We start from the raw sequence: 17,235 nt of genomic DNA on the forward strand, positions 1-17,235 counted from the left end.
TATGTGTTAGAGATGACAAGGAAACTGATGCCTAGAAACACTCAGTGGCTTGCCCAGAACCTGGTTTCCTGATTCTAGTGCCCATTCACTAACTTACATTAGCATTTCTACACAAACTCTCTACATTTTGTTAACATTAGAGTTTATTTATTAATAAACAAATCCACAGTTTAATAGCTTTTCACATAAAAGGAAGCTGCCTTTCAATCACTTCTATTCCCATGAGAAACAATATTTATAAACTGTTAACATTTCATGTCATGTGTTAAAAAAAAATCCCAATCCAGTTGCTGTCAGCCAGTACTCCAGAAGGTAAAATGAAATACCCCTAACTGTTGTATTTCATGCCATGTCTGCTGCCTCATAACACAAAGCATACAAAATTAATCATTGGTATAGCCATACAAACAAATCATGCAAATCAGACTAAATAACATCCCTGCATATTGCTTTGATAGTTTAAATATTTGGATTTTCTTCATACATCTTACTAATTTTCTATGTTTTTGTAAGTTTCTACAAAACTTAGGATCTCTAGGCTTTGCCTATTTTATTTTCCATTGACACTATCTTGAATTACTTTTGTTTATATATTTTATCAAACACTTATTCATGTCCCACTGTCTTTTAGAGTCTGAATATTTCTCTGAAACTGAGTCAATTGGTATTTTGAGATCATTATAAGGCACAAGGTTAAGTTTAACAGTAGGTACCAAGAACCCAAATATGTAATTTAATTGTGTACTAAGGTTATTTTAATCTGCTGAAAGATGGCATGCCCAAATATGACTCATGTTCTGTTAATACAAGACAAGAATAGCCCTGAAAATTATGTCTCCATGAATGAACATTATAACTGAATGAAACTTGGGAAAAACATCCAAATGAAAAGTGAGAAGTCTAGTCAACCATCTGGAGTTTCATATATGATGCCAAACACCCAGATACATGTTAAAATCTGGATGTTAGCTGTCATTTAGTTATAGCTTGAGTTTTTGTGGGGTTTTTTTTTCAACATTCAGATGGATTGATTTCTAGACTGTTATATAGCCCTAAGATAGCACCTCATCAACACCATTAGTCTTTTAGTTTTAGTATTGCTATTTTGAATGAAAGCATATAATTAATAAGTTTTGTAGTAACACAACAGGCAATTGCCAATTCACTTGTAAAAATAATTCAGCTGAAATTGTTATGACTGCTCTGAAGACTGTGTTTAACTTATACAAAAATGTATCTGCAAAAATTTAGTCTGTAATTTTTGTCTTTTTTCCCTAAGACAGAAAATAAAAAGTTCAACATTTCATGTTTACTAATAATAACTGATAACCTTGATTGAATAGAGTTCTGTCATTAAGATAATTATCACTTGATTACCACACCCACCCAGTTGAAGGAATTATTCAACATAGACATTTTCAAAGTTCTTTAAAAATCACAAGTAGTCCTTGGTTCCACCCACAAAGTTTTTTGACAGATTATCTAATCAATATTTACTTTTTATTATCATATTTTTTCCTAGAACCAGGCATGCTTAACCCTCACCAGTATAGGACGTTAATAATGAACTTCTTTCTCAAATAAAACATATTCCATTATTTCAATGTGTTTTTAGGATTATATAAGCAAGCTATTCTTTCTAATTAACCAAATATAATTGTATTTTTTCTCAGATGTACATTACCTATAGTATACTTTCAAAAATCAAAAATTAATAAAAATAAATATTATTATACACCTTCAAAATTAGTATTACCTGCTGTCCTAAAATGCATGACTCTATAGCAGAAGTAAGTAGATTTTAATTGTTTTATTTATGAAATTATATATATGTGTGTATATATATGTGTGTGTGTGTATATATATACATATATATACTTTTTTAGTTGCTTGTTTTGTTTGGGATACTCTAAAGAATACGATACACTGCATAGTTTAGACACAACAGAAATTTATTTCTCACAACTTTGGAGGCTAGAAGTCTGAGATAATGGTGCCAGCATGGTCGGGGTGCAGACTACCTCGTCCAAATTGCAAATTACCCACTTCTCCTTGTAGCCTCACATGGCTGAGAGCAGAGAGAGCAAGGAAAGTCTCTTCTGACTCATAAAGTCATTAATCCCGTTCATGAGGGTTCACCCTCATGATCTCATTTGATCCTCATTACCTCTCACAGGTCCCACCTCTTAATAGCATCCCAATATGAGGTAGAGTTGTAACATATAAATTTGGGGGGCACATAAACATTCAGTCCAAAACAACAGGCATAACATCTTAGCACAGTTGAAAATCAGCATAATATCTTTGCATATTACGCATATAATATACACGCAGCACTGCTGCCTTTACACCTGCGTTGTCTGAGGCAGTGGCCACTAACATCAGGAAGGTACGAGCAGATCAAGTGCAGCTAGTGCAACTGAGGGACTGACTTTTTTTTTAAATGTTTTCTTCATTACTGATTTTTTTAGAGAGAGAGGAAGGAAGAGGGAGAGAGAGATAGAAACATCGATAAGAGAGAGCATTGACTAGCCGCCTCCTGCATGCCCCTCACTGGGGATTTGGCCCACAACCTGGGCAGGTGCCATGACCTGGAATTGAACCAGCAACCTCTTGGTGCATGGGTTGACGCTCAACCACTGAGCCACACGGGCCGGGCCTGATCTTTAATTTAGTTAAATTTATATTGAAATTTAGAAACTGGGGCATAGTAAAATATTATTCTGGCAAACACGATATTAATGTTTTGTAGAATAGTATTTTACTTTTAACACTGCATCATTGTTTATGGAGGTTATTTATTGTGCTGCGTGGGGTGGAGCACACGTATCATTTCTAGTATGCCCCATAAAGACATCAACAGTCTAGTCAGTAGCAACAGAGTGATTCAGCTGGAATATTCTGTCCCAGAAATATAACACTGTAATGTGTTTCTTTAAATATTTCTTACAGTCAACATGCCTTACAGTGATACCTATCTAATCATAATTGGTAATTAGGTGGAATATTCATTACTATTTTAACTATAATTAATAAAATATTTTTCTAATTAAAAATAAGTATATACAATTCTTAAATTTTAAACAAAGACACACTATTGATGCAGAATCTACTCAAGATGCTGAAGCTCAGGCTACAATTGGATCAGTAAAGACAGCAAGGATGGACCTGGTGAGTATTTTGCTATGTGAAATAAGCCAGTAAAAGAAAGTCAAGTATCATATGATTTCACTCATATGTGGAATCTAATTAACAAAATGAACTAACAAGCAAACTCAAGGCAGACTCATAGATAGATAGTAGGCTGACAGCTGTTGGAGGGGGTGGGGGCTGGAGGTATGGAGGGATTGAGCACAAAAGAAAAAAAAAGAGAGAAAAAGACTCATGGATATGGGCAACAGTGTGGTGATTATGGGAGTGGGTGGAGGGAGGTAGAGGAGGGTATTTGAGAGATAAATGGTCATGGATGGAGACTTGACTTGGGGTGGTGTACACACAATACAGTGTACAGATGATGTATTGTAAAATTGTGTGCTTGAAACCTGCATAATTTTATTAGCCAGTGTCACCTCAATAAGTTCAATAAAAGCGGTGGTGGGGGGTGAACTAGAACTGTTTTTAAAAAAGAAAAATAATGTGGAGAAATGTATGGTGCAGGCCAACGACAATTTTCTGCAATAGAGCACATTGAGAAAGCTTTCGGTTCTGTAAAACTGTCTTGAAAGGTTATGAAATGCTCGGTGTAAAGAGACATTTTCAGCAATTACAGAGTGAATGTGATAAGAAGTTTGCTCTCCAGAGTCAAAATAAGTGGACAAAACTGGTCACCTAAAATATGAATAAAATGTTAGAAAATTTTCTAATAATTTTTAACAAGATTTGAGCTTGTCATTTTGGACAATCATCAAACTTCTTGGATTCTCACACAAAAAGAAAAACCATTTGTATATGAAGAGATGTTAAGAGAAATTATCATTTTACACTGCAAATAAGTAAGGTAAATTTGAAGCTTCAAGGAAAGGGAAAGCTTATCTGTGGTCTAACTAGACAGATATGAACATTTATATTAAAATTGAAACTTTTCAAAATACAAAACATACTAATTTTACATTTTGCTAACATGAATTAATATGTAGAAATGTCTAGAGAATCCTTTCTTGATACTGATGAATATAAAATTCTCTTAAATTATGCAATAGTCCTTTGAATTTTATATGACTAATACCGGCATTTATTAACTCACATAGGGCATAGTTTAACAACTTTAGGTATAGTTTAGAAACTGATATGCTTTTGCTTCAAAGTTTCAAAATCTAATCATTTCTTCTAAAGGGATGAACCAGCTTGGTTAATATGGATGCCAATATTAAAAGAAAACATTGTCTTGATACTCGATTTAAAGTTATTTGAAAACTTTAAAGTCGTTTTGGAACAAATTAGGTATGTGAATCTACTTCCAATTGCAAAATTCATAAAAATGATATACAGATCAAGTCTTTCTGAGGAAGATGACCAAATTGAGAACTGCTATGAGTGTACAATGTGACCAGATTTTGAAAACTTAGTACAAAAATAAGAAAAGCAAAATAAAAAAGTCATGATATCATTTGTATTGATTACTTATTGAAATGATAAAATTTGGGATCAATTGTGTTAAATAAAATGATTATAAAATGACTTTCAGCTATTTTGTCTTACTTTTTAATGTGGCTATTAGAAAACTTTTAAATACACATATGGCTCTTGTTTTTCTATGGGACAGTGCTGCCTCAGATGAATGAATAAATTATATCACAAGAATATATACAATATATTTTGTGTTTATTTTGTTAAACACACTTACTCTTTGTCCTACTTTCATACCCTATAAAGGTACTCGGACAAGTCCTTCTTTTATTAGCCACATCTATGGTGTAAAAAACTTTTAAATAAATTACCATTTTAAACATTCATATAATTTATTCTGAATTGAATTTATTCAATTTGTAGTATAAAGGCTGACTAGAATTTCTATATTATTGGTCCACTGTTTTCTGTCATGATATAATCAACAAAAATATAATACTTTAGAATTAAAATGCATGTGTATTCAAATATAAAATACATTATTAGGTAATATGTAGACTTCCACTAAAATCATTAAAATTTAAGAATAATTTAAGTATATTCATCAGTGAGCCTTAATTTGTTATTTAATTTACCATTGCAAATAAAAATTATACCTACTTGTAATTAATATTATAGGGTTTCATTTTCAAAATGACTGTCCTTATTCGTTTTAGCTCTCAAGATGGTCTCTCATTGTTCCAAACATTTTTAAAATAAATGTAAGTACACGTCACTAGATACAAAACTTTAAGAATATATAAAATGTGCTTTCAAAGAAACACAAATTTGGAAGATAATTGTAGAACATATGGACCTTTTCAGGAAATAATAAATAAAAATGCTGCTATTAAAACATTTAGGAGTGGAATTTTGTTTGACTTTACAAATGTTCAAACTCACGGGTATATACCTACCTAACAGGGAAGTAAGCTCTGGGCATAATCATGAGTAGTAACTACCTGGCTTACACATTCTTTTCTTTAACGCCATTTCCTGTATTTCAGATGTTGGAATTATTCATTTCAAAAATTCATAGAAATTTAATGTTGAGAAAAATATTAACGATTATTTTGCCCAGCGCTCTTATTTTACAAGTAAGAAAGCCAAGGACAACAAATGATCATAACTCACTGATAGTCAATTAAGAGGAGAAAAGAATCCAAAATTTCTTTTAAAAAGAGACTCTATTTTTCCCAATAAATACAATTTTCTGCCCTGGCCAGTTTGGCTCAGCAGTTAGAGCATAGGCCCACAGGTCAAAGAGTCTCGGGTTCAAGTCCAGTCAAGGGCCCGGCCCTGGTTAGGGTCATGTGGGAGGCAGCCTATTGATGTGTCTTTCTCACATCACTGTTTCTTTCTCCTCCTCTTCCTCTCCCTGCCTCCTTCACACTCTCTCTGAAAATCAATAGGAAAATATTCTTCGGTGAGGATTTAAAAAAAAAACATTATTCTGTCTCCGATACTATTTTCTTTGTTCCCCTTCCTCCTTCAGTTCACATGGCCAGCTTAGATTTGGTTTCTTGGTGTTTATTTTTTTCCAGTCTGGGTGAAAAGCAATTATAGTTGAAGGTGAGAGCTGAGGGACTGTGGGCTAAATACAGTCATGCATCACTTAATGATAGGGATCGTTCTGAGAAATGTATCATTATGTGATTTTATCATTGTGAGAACATCATAGAGTGCATGTACACAAACCCAGATGGTATGGCTTACTACACCTCGGCTATTGCTCCTAAGCTATAAGCCTATACACCATGTTATTGTCGTGACTACCGTAGGCAATTGTAATGCAGTGCAAGTATGTAGGTATCTAAATATATCTATACCTAAAAACACACACCTTCCAACTTTCACATACATGTCGTGTATACAGTTATGCTTTTCTTTTTGCTGGCTTCTCGCCGTTTATTTGAATGGTTCGATGGCAGTGTTGCCTCTTTAATGTTCTGAAGAAAGGACAGCCATGGCCTCTGAACAGTGGCTAACGATCCACTGGTCTATCCTTCAGAGTCTCCAAGTCTGCTTTCCTAGATCTGTACATGGCACTCTGGAGAGCTTATAAAAAATGTATTTTATATTTATGGAAAACGAAAATCTATCTTTGATGTTTTGCACTTTATACAAAACCCCGAAATATCAGGCTTTCTCTTGAGTCCCGTGAATTAAAAGTAAACTATCACCAAAACCCATGTAAGACTCTTCTTCTGTTGAATATGTGAGGACTTGACTCTTTGCTGCCCAGGGAAAGCAAATAACTCTTCAGACTCTAAAATTGGCAGCTTGAAAAAAATATATATTGTTGACTATACTCTATGGGAATATATATTGTATTATATTATAACATATATATATATATTTTTTAATTTATTTATTTTTATTGATTAATTTTTGTTACAGATGATTCTCCTTTTTCCCCCACTGATTCCCCCCTCCCCCGCCCCTCCCTGCCCCTGCCCCAGATTGTTGTCCATGTCCACTGTTCATGCATACATGCATATAAGTTCTGTGGTTCATCCCTCCCCCACCTCCCCACTCCTTAGGGGATTGTCAGTCTGTACCCCGCTTCCGCGTCTCTGGGACTTCCCCATTCCTCAAACTGTTATGTTCATTATATTCCACAAATAAGTGAGATCATATGAAATTTGTCTTTCTCTGTTTGGCTTGTTTCACTTAGGATGATACTGTCCAGGTCCCTCCATGTAGTCTCAAAGGATAAGAGATCTTTCTTTCTTACCGCTGCGTAGTACTCCATTGTGTATATGTACCAATATATTGTGGAACCAAAGTTTTAAAGACATGATTTCTGTTTTATCTCTATTTAAAATAGCAAAGTGAAAAACTGTCAGTAGTAGGCATCTACCAATTACAGTTATTAATAAAAAATAAACTTGTTAAAAATCAATAATATCTAGTCAGCCAATTATGACAGAAGATAACCCTGCAGGTGAAAATATCTGAGGTGATCTTTTGGCCAGCAAAAATATTTTGAAAATTTCTGAGCAAAATTATCCATTTCCTACATAGTATTTTTAAGTGTTATTGAAAGTCTTAAATAGGTGCAAAAACATATACATATTTGAGCACATTGACTATGGGCTCAAGTTTATTGTTAATTCCACTTTTTAGCCCAAAGGTTCAAAGAAAGGGCTCACAAATGCTTTCAAATTTGCAATGATTGCAAGAAAAGTCTCAGATGTGGATTGGGTATTGGCATAAATTTAGCTAGTTGGCATCAGTATTAGTAACAGGTGGGGTAGTGGGCAATAAAATTGCAAAGACAGAACTGTTTGCATGTTCTGTGTTATCACATCAACGTTTTTTTAGTATGTATAATTCTGGTAATTAGGAGCAAGTTTCTTTTTCTCTTTGTTTTAATGGAAACTACAAAGCCCAAGAATATTCATTTATTTAATTTTGTATGGAAGGTTTTTAACCTATCTTATTAGAAATAATAATAGTTGATTTACATAACCTGTGATAGTGCATCATTTTGTTTCCCCCCACTACAAGACATGAATCTGACATGCTCAGAGACTAAAACACGATTATATTAACAACTATCCACTAATTTCCTCATTGTTGTGCACTTGATTTTAAAAAGTGTTACACCATTTTCACAATGTTTCATCTATCAAAATGCTATTCATCTAAATAATTACCATTGCAAACATTTGAAAATATCTTCTATGAGGTATACGTTTTTAAGACATTTTTTGGACAATAATATTTATATTTGGTATATGACATAATGTGTTTTAGATTCATTTTTTTTATCCTCACCCGAGGACATTTTTTTGTTCAGATAGAGTGGGAGGGAGAGAGAGAGAGAAACATCGATGTGAAAGGGACACATCGAGTGGCTGCCACCCGCACAACCCAACCAGGGCCGGGGACAAACTGCAACCGAGGTACGTGCCCTTAGTGGGAACCGAACCTGGGTCTCTCTGGACCGCAGGCCGACGCTCTAACCGCTGAGCCAAACCGGCCAGGGCTAGATTCATTTTATAGTTTACATTTTTATTTAAATTCGAAACACTAAAACATTCTTCAGTGTTACATTGGTATAATCAGAAATAATGTTAATTACTTATATAAATGCTCCTTTTCCGTCTAATAGTAAAGAAAAATAGGTATTGTGGACATGAAAAGAGTATGGATTTTAGATACAGATAAAGTTTGCCTTTTTATAATTGTTTTATCTCTCGGCTTTATCTCAATAAAAGAAAGAGAATAATGCTTACTTCATAAGATTGTGATGAAAAGTAAACGGTTTCTTCTGAGGGTTGTGAGGAAAGATCTCCCCCAAGACCCTTTCTTGGCCTTCTTCTCTGTGTGCATTTCTCGTCTTCCCTCTCTGCACATCTTTGTGTCCAAAATCTCCCTCTTGTGCTCACACCAGACACTTTGGTTCGGGTCCCCCCCATGTACTTTATTATAACTCTGTAAAGACCCTATCTCCAAAAAAGATCATATTTTGATTTATTAGGGGTTAAAATTTCAATATATAATTTTAGGTGGGGACACAATTCAACCCCAACAGACACTGACTGAAAAGGACATGATCCTTTTTAAGAAAACAAGAACCCAGATAATTGATATAAAGTACAATTATATCTGGCTCTTTCATTTAGCAGGATGACTTGGATGCTCCATTAATGTTGTATCTTCATCGATTAAGACTAACGATTGCCCTGCTAGAGTTATACCTATCTGTTGGGGTCATGTTGAGATTTGTCATAATCTATGTCTCCCTTTTTCCCTCACCACGTTCTGTTGTCCTCCCCTTGTACTATAAGGCTAGTCTTCCTGTCTCCATCTCTCTATACATCAATTGTATCTTATGAGATTTTGAATTTTCTGTTTTGGAGTATAAGATACATTTGAAATAAAATACTAGTATTTAAGCTTTTTCTGAACATTTTGGCTCAGATCCATGTTATTGGTCTTAGTGACATCCAGTGGCCATGACAGGTCAGTGGCAGGATTTCAGATCTTTCCAGAAGTATCTTTCCTATGTACTTTTTAATCTAGAACATGAACAAAAGACAATATATCCTTAGACCACTGATAATTTTAACAAAAATGTAATAAAATACTTCCTGGTCATTTGGTATTCACAAACTGAGCTGACTCATATATTAGGAAAAACAAAGATTATCACATTTAGTTTTATTTCACTCCACCTTCATTAATAATTTAGTGTCTCTTGCCACTTAAAAATATTTAATCTACAAAAGTTATTTTAAAAGAATTTCTGAACAGGCATGGCTGTACTACTGAATAGTAGTTTGTTTTCACATATCTTCAGATTAGAGTACTTTTATTTGAATAATATTACCAACTACATGATTAACAGTGTGTGCAATTCTAAACAATCAAAATGTTTCTTTCTAGGTTCTTTTGAGGTAATGATTTCAAATATTACCTATTTCATTAGGATGTAGTGAAGAAAGTTTGTGCTGAGACGTGACTATTAAGGTCTGACTGCGCCATGCCCCAGGTGCTGAAGTCAGAGACTAAAGAATTCGACAGAAATTCTATTTCAGAAAGAAAAGGGGAAAAAAAAGTACACAAAATCTAAGGTGTAAATTTACGTGCCTTGAAGCAAGTAATTCAGTTTTTTAGGCTTAGTTTCTAATAACAATGTTGATCTGTATTATAGTGTTAAGCTAAGCACTAGGAATAATGATTAGCTAGTACTTTGTAGTTGAAAAGTCAGTCATGCAAATTTGCATATGCATAAAATCTGAAAGGAGTAGGGAAGTAAACCTGTCTTTCTAAATAATATCAAGGTACTCTATTTTAGGCTCCTTTTGTTATGCAGCACAAGAGTAGGACCCCTGGCCTGACCGCACAGGCTGTATTCAACTCAGTGCATAGTTGCAGTGAATAGAATTCAGGAATAGGGTACTTATCATTTCACCAGGAAATTGTGAAATCTCTAAAAAGGGTTCAGTTGAGTATATAATTAAATGTTAGGTTGTAAGAGGTATAGAAGTTGAGGAGAGGAACAATGGCAGTCGGTGTAGTAATAAGTATATGCTTCAGGAGAAAGGAGTATCCATCTGTGGTAGGCAGTTCACAGACATGAGCAGAGCAAGGACAATGGGCCAGGTACAGAAGGTCACCAGGGTGGAAAGTCCTGGGTGCCTAGCAAAGAACAATTGTAAGGTGGGATCTCACCCCCCACGGTGACCTTTTTTTCTCCTAGCATATCACTGGTCATGCAGTTTGGACTCTCTGACCTTCTTTTCTAGAGATAACATCTAGGCCTCAGTTGTATTTCAGCTCCAGGCCCAGAAAAGCAGCAAAACCAGACCAGTGACCCCATGGCTGACCTTAGGACCAGCTGCATTGGATAATTACCACCTTCCTTGGCATCAACCAATCAGTCAGTGGAGACTCCACCCTGAAAGGACACTCCTGGAAAACTGATTAATATTCTATCAAGATCTTTCCCTGGGACCTTCCCTAAAATCTCCACCCCTAAAACCCTTAGGACAAAGGACCCAGTGCTCTGTCCCTCCTAGGAGCACACACCCTCCTTTCCGTTTCCCTTTCCCTTCTCATCCCCCCTCCTCAGGCACAGTACCATTACCTTCCTCACTCCCAAGCTCTAAGGGCCCTTCCTTGACCTCTGTAACTTGTTTCCTAAGTCCATTTCTTCTACAAATTGATGCTTCTACTTCTGTGATTTTCCAAATAAATTTTCGCTTATAGTTTGGGTCTTTGTTCTGAATTCTTTCCTAGCCAGAACTCAAGTACTGAGGTTGCTGAAACCCAGGTCCAGTTTGACCCCACTGATCTAATACCCCTTGCCGTTCCTACAACCTACAACACATCTTGCAAGAACCACAGACATTTGATCATCAAAGAAAAATAAGGAGACAGGGAAAAAGAAGGCAGTTTAATTTGGGGCAGGGGTGTGAGACTCAAGCACAAGGGAATGGTGAGGGAATAATCCAGACTGCAGGTACAGCTTTCATGGGGGGGGGGGGCACTTAGCAAACAAGTAGGGGTGGCCAGTTGATACCTCTTTCAACCAAAGGCTGATGGACCTGATCATCAAGAAGAACAAGGAGTCATTATAGATTCTTTGAATGTAATGACAGGATACAAGCAGCATGAAAGGTAATCCAAACAAAGATGCACTATGTCTCTTGTTGGGTGACCATTAGAGAACACCCAGCACAGCTTATGAAAGCTTAGACAGTAATACTGAAAAAAGGAGGAGGAAGATTTGGACATTCCAAAACACTAAATGAGCATGGTGATTGGCAGCCTGTGGAAGGTCCAAGTCAGCAGGAGTCACAAAGCCATTCAAGATATTGACACTGTGAATGGTGCTGCTTCTGAAAGAAAAGGGGAGGGAAGATAAGAAGAAGAACTTTTTGGTAGAACAAAACAAAACTTTGACACATTCAAAGAAAAAGTTTGATAAGAAACTAGACATGTTAGTGATTGGAACTGTGGGTGAAAAGGGGGTGCTGTTACAAATCATAAATTCTTAACTGGGCAGGTCATGGTGAGTAGTCAAGCCATAGGCCTATAGCTTCTCTACTAACAGGCTTATCTTTGCCTTAAGCTATCCCTGTCCATTGTTTCTGTGCATCTAGGTTAACACACCTTTGGAAACTTGACTTCGGGTAGTAAATACACAATACATATACTGATGATGTATTGTAGAATTGTACACCTGAAACTTATATAATTTTATTAACCAATGACTCCCCAATAAATTCAATTTTTTAAAAAAAGAAAGAAATGCCCATTTTCAGACTCCTCATTATTAAGCATGACTACCCTCAAGACAGCACAGAATATTAACTCCCCTGTGGTCCAAGCCCTACCTTCCCTTTTCCCTCCTCCATGGCCTCTTTCTTACATTCCCTCCTTCACTCCAAATGCATAAAAGAAGCTGTAAAACTGTCATCCCCTATGCATTTGAGATCGTGCTACCTGCATATGTGGTCAGTTTGGCTCAAATAAACTCTTACAAAAATTATCTACAGGTTTGGACATTTCTTATGTCAACACTGATGTTTCAGATATAAAGAAAATAAAATTGTTTTAAAGCATGGAAAGGTAAATAGATACAACTACAGCTGAGAAAGCAAGGAGAATAACACTGAGAACAGGCATTCTGTTCAGTGGGGTAGGAAGCAGAAAAGCAAGAGATGGACTTGGCCACAACTCGGGGAAAATGGTTTTATGGGACGATTGTGTTGCCATCCAAATGTCCACAAATTGAGGAGGAGAGATGTTAGGGGGGGAATTCATGAATTGAATAAGACCATCCACTCAAAGAACCCGATTGATAATATAAGTGGAATCATATTAGGAAGGAAAGCAGGATGAAGTAAAAATTGCACTTTGATAGAGAAAATTGAGGCAGCTTTCAAAATAGAAGGGGAAAAATCCAAGTTTGGGGAAGAGGATAGAGAGGGGGCAATAAAAGATAAAGGGAAAGGCAGTGAAGAGAGGAATCAAACAAGTTCTTTGAAAGTGTAAAAAGATGGAAGCCGAGGAATATGAGACATGTGTTTGAAACATCAGACATTAACTTTTGATAGAAGGATATCTAATTGAGGTAGCTATCTAAATTTGTATTTCTAAATAATAACAAGGTAATCCATTTAGGCCCCTTTTGTTATGCCGCACAAGGGTAGTAGTCTTTGATGTGATAAATCAAAATTAAAGATGAGAGACCTGATGGGATTGAGGCCTTAAAAAAATAAAACAGAGTCTGAAAAGTCTTTGTGTAAAATAATCCAGGGAACCAATGAGGGATGAGCAAAAAGAGTGTGCAGAGTGAGAACCTGGCCAAGCTGAAGTTGCCCAGTGGGTCCCACCAGGGTGCCAGCTGCACTGTGCCAGAGACTTTCCCCAGAGCACCCCGTAGCACCCTGCAGCACCCCACGGTCTGAGAGCAGAAGGCTCAGGGTGGAGCGATCCCAGGCTGGAGAGAGAGAGGCCCACGAGAGAGTCCAAAGTGCTGGCCGAAGAAGCCTGAACCCCACCTGGAAAGGAGTCACGTTTAGTCTAATGAGAAAAGCTTGATCTTAATAAAAAACAAAAAGGGCTGAGATGAATAATGTCCTAAATCCCAAAGCAGAAAGGAAGTTTCAAGAGCTGTGGTGAAGGAAACACAGGAAAATGGGCAAAAGAGCTGAACTGGACAGTTCAGAGTGACTGGGAGAGCAGTGTTATGCTACGGAGTCCCACGTGGAGCTGACGTGGCACAGAGGGCAAGGGTTTAAAAATGTCAGTTTTGATGAGAAAGTGAAACAGTGAAGAGGTAGGCCAAGAGATGGATTCAAGTAGTTTTGGTAAATGGAATTTTTTTCTTAAGGCAATGGTTCTCAAAGAATGGGTTTCAGATTGGCTATACCAGCATCACCTGCTTCTGACAAAATTTCCCACCCACCTATGAATCAGAAGCTCTGGGAAGGAGTCCCAGCAATCCATGTTTTAACAAGGCCTCCATGGGATGAGACATGCTCAAGTTGGAGAACCACTGTCTTAAAGAACGGAATAAGAAAGATGAAAAGATAGATAACAAGGGGTTCATCTGTGAAAAACCGGGGTGAGGCTTCATCAGAATTTTGAAATGATCATGTAAAACCGACAGTAATGATAATCAACCAACAGATACTTGTATACCCTTTTGCATTTTACAAATTTCTTTAAATCCATGATTTCTGCAGCAAAGAAAAGACCAGCAGAGTGGGAAAAATCACTTGCAAACCATATATTTGAAAATGATTTAACACTCAAAATAAACAAGAAATTCCTATAATTCTATAGCAAACACACATAACCTGCTTTAAAAATGTTCAAAGGCATTAAATAGACATTCCTCCAAAGAAGACATACAAATGACTAACAGGTATATGAAAAGATGCTCAACATCAGGGAAATGCTGGAACTCTCATGGGACCTGCTCTTCAATGATAATTTTAAGACAATTTTAGAAAAGAATTCTAAATTGCAAGATATGCATGCAAAGGTTAGGGATGCTGCAATTTAACAATACAAAAATATAATGAAACTGCCTTTTGACTCAGAGATCCCACTTCTTGGAATATATCCCAAGAAGCCTAAAACACAAATCAGGAAGAATATATGTACCCCTATGTTCATAGCAGTGCTATTTACAATAGCTAAGATCTGGAAACAGCCCAACTGCCCATCAGTAGAGGAGTAGATAAAAAAGCTGTGGTACATATACACAGTGGCGTACTATGAAGCTGTAAGAAAGATCTCTTACCCTTTGAGATGACATGGAGGGACCTGGAGAGTATTATGCTAAGCAAAGTAAGCCAGTCAGAGAAAGACAAGTAACACATGATCTCACTTATTTGTGGAACAAAATGAACAAAATAAGCTGTCGACTAAAAGAGATCCAGAATCATGGAAGTACAGAACAGATTGACAAACCTCAGAGGGATGGGGGATGGGAGGGGTGGGAAGAGAGAAACCAAAGAATGTATATGCATATATGCACAACCCATCAACAGGGACACTAGGCTTTGGGGAAGGCAGGTGGGAGGTTGGGAGTGGAAAGGAGGGAGTCAGTGGGGAAAAAGGGAGACATACGTAATACTTTCAACAATATATAGTTTGAAGGAGAAGAGTAAATTGCAGGAATGTATAATTCAAATACTATGACTACCAGGTTGCTTTGTGATTTTCGAAGAGCAACATTTTAGCAAATACATTCTGAGGAATCATGACAAGTTAGACACTTTAAAATTTCCTAGTAATTACTTCATGAAGAAATAGCATTTGTTGTTAGATAATTTACATAAAAACAATTTTCAGTGCTGTTTGAATTTATTTAATTATGTAATGCCAGACTAAATATGTTCTCTTGAGAAATCTTAGTAAAATTGTAATTTCATTAGTAATTGGAAACAATGATGCTTATTAGATTTTTACTGTACACATAGCTATATTCCAGCGAGGACCAATATGGGCTCCAAACAAATGACAATAACTGAGAAATTCAAGGGTCAGCATGCACACAGTTAGGAATGGGGAAATACATAGTGACTTCACATTCAACCAAGCCTATGTGTTCAATTGAAATGAGTCTTAATTTATGCAGTATAAACACACTGCCAATGAAGTCCATTAGCACATTTGTTAAGATTATATTTATCTCAAAAATATTTCAAAATATGCATTTAATTACAAAGGCATAATGTTTGTATGATCTCAATGAAGTCTGTGTTCATCATGTTTGTATGATCTCAATGAAGTGTGCGTTCATCGTGTTTGTATTATCTCAATGAAGTCTGTGTTCATTGTTGAAAAAATTCAGATTAAATAATAGCAAGAAAATAAAAATGATAAATGTCTACCATGCATAATTACATACATACTTTAGACCACACCTTAATGTAAAACTTTCCAGATATTTTGCCCTCTCTCTCTCTCTCTCTCTCTCTCTCCTTCTCTCTGTCACACACACACACACCTTTTAAAATTACTTCATTTCTTTTTTTATTTTATTTTTTTATTGATTTTAGTGAGAAAGGAAGTGAGAGGAAGAGAGAGGTAGATAGAAACATCGATGAGCTGCCTCCTGCAAGCCCCCTACTGGGGATCGAACCTACAACCTGAGCATGTGCCTCACCAGGAATCAAACCAGTGACATCTTGGTGCATGGGACAATGTTGAAACCATTAAGCCACACCGGCCTGGCAATCACTTTTTATTTTACTTAACATACAGTTCATACTTAAGTTCTCCAATTGTCATTACAGTTACTTTATCCAAACCAGAACACACATTGAATTCTGGTTTTTAAATATAACTTGTATATCTTCTTTTTAATATTATTCTTCTATTATTTCCCTTTATAGCATTGACTTGTTTAGGAGAAACTGCCAATTATACTGAAGAATAATCCACCTTCTAGATCTGCCATCAAATAATTTTGCTTGGTTTTTTTTTTTTTTTTTTCTCTTGAATTTAGTTCTCCGTGATTGGTGGATTCAGAATATACCATATATTATATAGTATACATCATCACATCAGGAGACATCTGGATGACCCACCATTAATGACAGTAAGATTAACATCTGAATTTAGGTCATAATAGTCTGATTGCTTAAAGTATAGCCCTTCCTCCCCCTTGGGACTAGAAAGTTATTTCTGTGGTTTTATTTGGCATTCTTCAAATATTCAGTGTCCTATCAAACCTAATAGTCTGCACACTAATAAATAATCTTTGCCAGTGTTGGTATTTAACTAGAAGTTGCAATTTTCTGCTTTTTTAATTCTTTAAATTCAGAATGTCAAGTTAAATAAAGTAATTATGTTTATCACTTACTGAGCACTTACAAATTGTCAGGTTCTTTGCAATGGGCTTTATAAGTCCTGAGTTATTTAAATCTCATACCAATCCTGTGGGTTAGGGAATAGTTTGCCCATGTAGCCAATGAAGAAACCAAAACTATTAGAATAAGACAATGAAGGATATTAAATGATTTTTCTTGTTTGTAGCTCATTAATGCTGAAGGCAGAATCTAAACCCAATGTCTGTCTGACTCCAAAGTATATAATATTTACCATTACATATAGTTGCCTTCGAAACTACAGATTTGTTTTGTTTTGGTA

Source organism: Molossus molossus, unplaced genomic scaffold (assembly GCF_014108415.1).
Source record: "Molossus molossus isolate mMolMol1 unplaced genomic scaffold, mMolMol1.p scaffold_m16_p_9, whole genome shotgun sequence".
In the NCBI taxonomy this organism is placed as follows: Eukaryota; Metazoa; Chordata; class Mammalia; order Chiroptera; family Molossidae; genus Molossus; species Molossus molossus.